We start from the raw sequence: 6,703 nt of genomic DNA, 5'->3' as shown, positions 1-6,703 counted from the left end.
GATGCTGAGCCGCTCCTGACGCTCGCCCTCGTGTGCCGGTTACAGAACTGGCAGCTCCCAGACCACGTGAGGAGAAAGGCAAATATATCGCTGGCGTCCGGAAAGGTGAGGCTGGGGCGAGGGATCCGGTCTGGGGGGGAGAATCGTTCAGGCTGGCCCCCCGCGTGAGTTTACGGCAGGGGGGGCGGGAGGGGGCGACGGGCAGGGGAGGGGGGGAGCAGACGGAAGAGGAGCCCAAGGAGGGAGGTGACGGGCAGGGTGCAGCCGGCGCTGGCGAGGTGCTGCAGCGGAGGCAGGGAGGACAGGCGGAGAGGAGGGGGGCAGGAGGAGGGGCTGCGTGGCTGTGCTTGCATCTGGGTGTGCAGCTCAGGCTCCGGAGGCTCGGTGCGGCGTGGCGGGCTGCGATCCGGCTCTCCTCCCGTGCCGGTACCGGCTCCCGTCTCTGACTCTCCGGTGCGCCTTTCTGCCTCAAACCCTTCCCAGCAACGGCTGGCCCTCGCTCAACTTTCCCTCGCTCTCTTTCCTGGCTCAATGCCACGATCTCTCCCTCTCTCAATCTCCCTCCCTCTCTCTCTCTCTCTCTCTCTCTCCGTAGCTCTGATCCCCCACCCCCCTTTCCCATTCGTTGCTCAGGAGTTCAGGGCGATTGCAAACGCAGGCACTTTTTGTGCTAAGAAGGTTTTAAATCAGAGGGTTTCTGCAATGCAGGTTGGCGAGCCGTCAGTCCGGGGCTGGGGGCTCTGACACGTATCGCTGTACCCGTCAAAGGACAGGGAAAGTTCACATGTTTGCCATCATACGTTTGCATACACTCCTCTGGCTGCGTTTTAAAACCTCCTCTGTTAATATACAGATTCCTAAATTTACAGGCAAGCATGCTACGGGTGCACAGTTTGAGTGTCTACATGTGTTTGTTCTTGTGTGAGGGGAGGGAGTGTTATACCGCGAATATCTCCCTCTGTCACTCAAATTTGCCCTGTTTCAAGTGGCAAAGCCAAGTGTCACCTGACTCGGTAATTCTAATGCCTTCCGTCTTCTCGAGATTAAGTGTCTGGGCTGGGATTCCTGACCCTGCACCACCCCTGCAGCTGGGCAAGTGTCCGGTTCTTCGTTCTCAAGGCGGCAGGCATTTGAAGCCCAAGAAAGAATCGTCTAGATTTACTTGAGACGGTGCGGTGGGTGTGGTGGGGGTGGGGGGGGGGCTGAGAGGAGGTAGTAAACATATGTACTTTTTAAAGGTCATCGTAACTAAGCCCCGGGGGTCCTGTTACAGGCATATACAGAAAATTAAACCAGTCAACAAAATTGGACCTTGGATCGCAGTGGATTTCAATACACAACGCTGTACCCCTACATTCTTCATTAATAAATGCTGATTTATGTCACTGACGGATATATCTCAGTGTTATATAACAATATGTCAGTGTTACTCTTACCACTGTGTGCCTGTCAGTATCTGTGTGTGCATATTTAGAGTGTGTGCCTTTTATAATATATATGTATGTATACATACAGGCCGGTTGTATGCGGGTGCGTTCCCGCGTGCTTGGGAATGGTACAGTCCACCGTACGCGATCCGCACACATACAGTAACAGTGGCACGCTAACAAGGCCATCAGTCCTGTCAGACTCCTACCTGCAGAACGGCGCACATCACCTATAATAACCTTCCCGCACGTGTTTAGGCACACGCCTACTGTTCACAACAGACAGGAAAGCCAGTTATCCAAGGCAGTTTTATTTAGTTCCTGGTCTCCCCCAGTTTCAGTAAAGTAGTGGGAACGGCATGACATCCCCCCCCCCCCCCCCCCCCCATGGAGTGCAGTGATTTACGATGTCGCCCCTCCAGAGGGCCGGGCGGCATCTGCATCCACCACAGACCTCCGTGTACCACGCGCAGAGTGACCTTGAGAAATACCATCTTTGTTGGGGAGGGGGGCTGTGTATGTAAATTACCAGCCAGCATTTCCTGTAATGTAATCTACTGTATGTGGTGAGAGGTGGCGGGCGGGCGGGTGCAAAGGGAGACGGTGTAAGAGATGGCGAAGCAGAGAGACCTGGGGGAGCAACGGACATGGGGGTGGATTATTATAGGCCACGGTGCTCAGGAAAGCTTATTTCGAGGAGGTGCGGCAGAGCTTAAATGAGACAGAGGCAAGGAGGAAGTGCTGTAGGTTTTTGGGACAAAGAAAGATGCAGGCAACACTAAGGACAGGGAGGGTTGTGAGCGTCCCGCGAGGCTTCAGGAACATGCTCAGTCGCTGCGGGCGGCCGGAGAAAGGAAGGACATGAAATTAAAGAAAAATGAACATGTGATCAGAAAATAAAGAGGAATCAGAGGACCAATAAGGAAAACAACCTGGAGAGATCCGTGTCCCCCGCAGCCTGCAGTCGGAGTGGGGGGGGGGGGGGGGGGGGGGGGATGATGAGGCAAAAGTCTTTGCAGGAGGGAGGAAGGCAGAAGATTGAGTTGAGAGGGCAGTGGAGAGGAGCGGTGGGAGCCTTCCGAGAGGGACGCTGAATGCCGAAACTCACCCTTAGTTTCCTCACTGTCATTCCTACCTCTCTCTCCATCCCTCTCTCTCTCTCTCTCTCACACACACACACACATCCACTTCTCCATTCGCAGTTGGCATCATGTAGAACATTTTCTTTAAAAAAAATCACCGACACTTCTTCTTGCTGAAGTTGGAGACCGCAGGCCGTCCCACAAACGACTCAGCGTCAGCAGAAAAAAAAGCTGATCGCCGCGCCCCCCCCCCCCCCCCCCACCTCTCGTCCGTCCCTCCCTCATCAGTCTCCGTTCCCCCAGCAAGAGGTAACTGCAAGAGGACCAGTAAAGGTGGAGGAAAGGGACAATGTTTTTACGTGTGTTTTACTCACTGGGACGGAGAAGAAGAGAGAGGTGCTTTATCCACTTGGCCCACCGGATCCGCAGAGAAGGTAAGAAGAAGTTCATCGCACTCAGAATTGTCTCAATTTCTCATTTTGCGTGAAAATAATGTCCTCCGGCCAGCGGCAGTATTTGCATACAGTATAAGTAAAATGAATTTGTTTCTGTGAATTTGTTTTAACGCAAAACTGATGCAATTTTGTCTCATGGCTGAACGAAGATCAGGAAATGGTGCTAAATTAGTTTCTGTGCCTATTTCAGTGAGATATGAAAGTGAGTGAATGAAATTGCAAGTAGCAGTAAAGTTGTGAGTAGAATTGATGGTGATAAGCTCAGTGACTGTTTTGTCAGGGTGCAAAAAAAAAACTCTTCAAATGTCCTTGCTTTTAATTAATGTGGCATTAAAATAGAACACTTGCATTTGCAACGATTGCATTTAACGTTAAAAGATTGGCTATACATAGCAATTAGCCATAGTTCCACATAAAAAATTTTCCATTTTTAGGTATGTTGAAGCTATAATTTCTGTGCGCCTGTGATCTTTAAATTAAAATATTATTGCTTATAAATATTCATAAGAAGCTTTGCAGGTACATATGTCACATTCCATCTCTGGATGAGCCATATATACAGTAACCTACAGACTATATGAGGTCAAAGAACGGCTAATATTAACTACAGAGCAGAAAATGAGCCCAGGTTATTTTGTCTACATCCTTTGATGCTGAGAAAATATATGAGATCAATAAAGTCCTGCATTAGCTGGTAACTGATAATGACATTGAAATAAGAGGCTTTGTGTCAGAAAGGTATGGATGCTAAGAATGCAGCTAGCTATTTATCTGATTGCTTCATTTTTTGATTTCCTCTGGGATTTCATTTCTAACAGAATTAGAAATAGCAATAGATCAATTCACACAATAACAAGGTGACATTTTTACGAACGATATTATCACCCTTCTTCATACATCCTCAGATAGCTCCTGCTACTGAGCGTCAGATTTTAACGTGTGCTTCCCGAATTTTTTTCTCTGAAATTTTTTACCGGAAAAAGCTTCTCTTTTATTTTTCTTTCCCGTAAGTCGCATGTTATAGGCCTGAAATCCCAGACGCATAATCATTGGTGGTCAGGACAAAAAGAAATTCGAATGTTCACATACTCATTAGCATCACGGAGTCGATTCCAGATTCCTCAAATGGTCTACAGCGCCCTACTCTGTCATACATTTCTTCTCAAAGAAGATTTGTCAGAAACATGAGTCAACAATAGCTTCCTTACATAATCTATTGTAATTACAACAATCAAAACATATCAGGACAATAAAAACTTATTTTCCAACCTTTACCCCAGGACTACATTTCACTCCAAAATTCATAATAATATTCATAGCAAAACCTTATTTTTGCTCATTACTAACATCCCAGAACCTGTATCAAGGGCCTTATGAATCTTGTCCTAATTTATTCCTGTCTTATTCAGAGCAAATGCTTTCCCAGTACAAATGTCAATCCTTGACTCCTTATATGTGGTTCTTCCACAAATATTAGAAGGAGCTATTGTTAGTTCCTAACAGCTCGGTGGAGATAACTAAGTAGCTTGCTAAACTTTTTAGCCCTGTTGCTTAACAGGAAGGTGATGCAATGTATGGGAAGATGATTAATGGCCTGCCTGGGTGGATAAGCAAAATCCTAGCCAAAGAGCGATATGTGCATCACTACTCACTGTTCTGAATATGCTAGTGAGAAAACATACAGTTGATGTCAACTGCCAGAGTTTTGCATGCATTTACATTAATTCAGTTGGTGACTGACATGAGTATAATTGTAGTGCAGCTGGTGTGCTGTTTACATGTTGTTTTAGCATTAGCGGCTAATTTGCTTGTGGTGTAGTAGGGTGTTACTTGTGAATAAATTCATGTTTATGAAGGATTCGAAGAATCTGCAATTATACTTCAAGGAAGAATACAAGGCCGTATCATTTTTGGTCATTCATACCCTCTTCCTCAGTTTCACTGGTCGAGTGCAATGTTTTATTTAATCACAGGCTATTTTCGACAAGCCTGGATTTAAGATGGCCGAATTGCAATTTTTCAGTCCATCAGATATTTTCTTCGTCAGGGCTTTCCCTCAGAGAAATCCTTCCTCAAAGCAGGGGAGGACAGTATTAAACAGAATGGGAACGGTGTTGAAATGCAAATACAGTGTCCTCGCTACATGTATTACTAAGGAAAAAAACAAGAATACGGGCTGAGAAAATAAATTAATCGCTACCTGTCAGTTCTCCTGAAGACCTGCTTTTACTGATAATTAGATATGTTTGTCCATCTTCCGAAGTAGGTAAAACATATTTTCGCTTAACTTTTTAAGCGTTATTAGCCAGGTTCACCAACAGCTTCTGTTAACAGACCCATTTTCTACACAGTCAGAAATGTGAACGGCGACGTATTTTTCACGGTAGCCACTGCATTTTACGATTCCGGTGTATCTCAGCAATATTGTACTGTTACTATTTTTGTAATAACAGTGTGTGCCGCAAAAGAGAGGCTGAAGCCACAACAAGGATAGCTTAGACAGGGCTGTCATCTTTGGGGGGTGACTAGGGAAATTGTCCTGGTTTCTGGCGGGGGGGGGTTGTGCATTATGGAGTCACACACATGCTAATGCAAGTGAAAACTATATGTAATTTATATGTTGCAGGGGTGAGGAATTGTTCTTAGTGCTGGACAATGTGCGATATCAACAACTTGGACGGCATCGAATTTTGCATACCATCATACCATCATACCATATATACACATTATACCGGGGGTAAACGGTATTTTCAAAAGTAATGTTATTTTACAATACAGCTCCGATAATTTGTAATCTTGGCAATAAAATTCGCCATCTGGGTGGGTAGGACTTGGGGGCAGCGTCCTCATGATAAGATTCGCTGAACGGAGAGCATTAATACTGTAAATTGCGCTAAAACGTTTTTACTCTGTCATAGGAAACAAAACTTAGGAACCTTTGCGATTTTGATTATGGTTTCTTTTCAAGATAATTCTAGTATATGTTAAAAGAAAGAAGCATTAAAAAATCACCGCGTTTCCGTGAACTCTGCAAGTGCTCTCCAAGCCAACCATGATCATTTCCATCCTTGCTGTCCAACTCGCTCTTAAACAGTGTGATGTGTTTGTGAGAAATTCACCAAAAATGAGTGAGGAGCAGAAAAATAAACATGAACTGGTAGCTAAAAGACAGCCTTCCGCTGCATGGATATGCATATTTTTGATTTCATAGAGACAATATTGAGGAATGGCAAGTAATATTTGAGCACAACAGCAACAATGTTTGGCTATAGTCTATTTTGGTACATTTTCAACTGCTTTTCTGTTTTATAGATTTAGTTTATTTTTTTTGCAAAAAAAAACAACTCTCCAACCTCTGCAAATGCCACGCTGTTACAGCATTGCCCTTATACATTAATAGAATTAACTGTTTGGGTCCCATAATACAGTACATACTATTTCTCAAAGCCACACAATACTTAAAACAGAGTATTAATTGAGTTTATCACTGCAAATGCCTCACGCTACTGAGAGCTCCTAAGAGTTGGCTGCAAATCGCAATTTTAGTAGCACAAATCTGAAATATCATTGTTAGGTTTCCAAGAGCTATATGGGTATCAGTACCACAGCATTAAAATAAGGCCACTATACAGTACGTCAGTTACGTAACGTCATTTACGTATTTGACATTAAACATTTCCATTTACTCGGTGCTTTCACAGGTGAGAAGGACTTTCTTTTCAAGAAGCATATAACCTTA

The sequence above is a fragment of the Brienomyrus brachyistius genome, chromosome 17 (assembly GCF_023856365.1).
Source record: "Brienomyrus brachyistius isolate T26 chromosome 17, BBRACH_0.4, whole genome shotgun sequence".
Taxonomy (NCBI): Eukaryota; Metazoa; Chordata; class Actinopteri; order Osteoglossiformes; family Mormyridae; genus Brienomyrus; species Brienomyrus brachyistius.
This window is presented reverse-complemented; position numbering follows the sequence as displayed.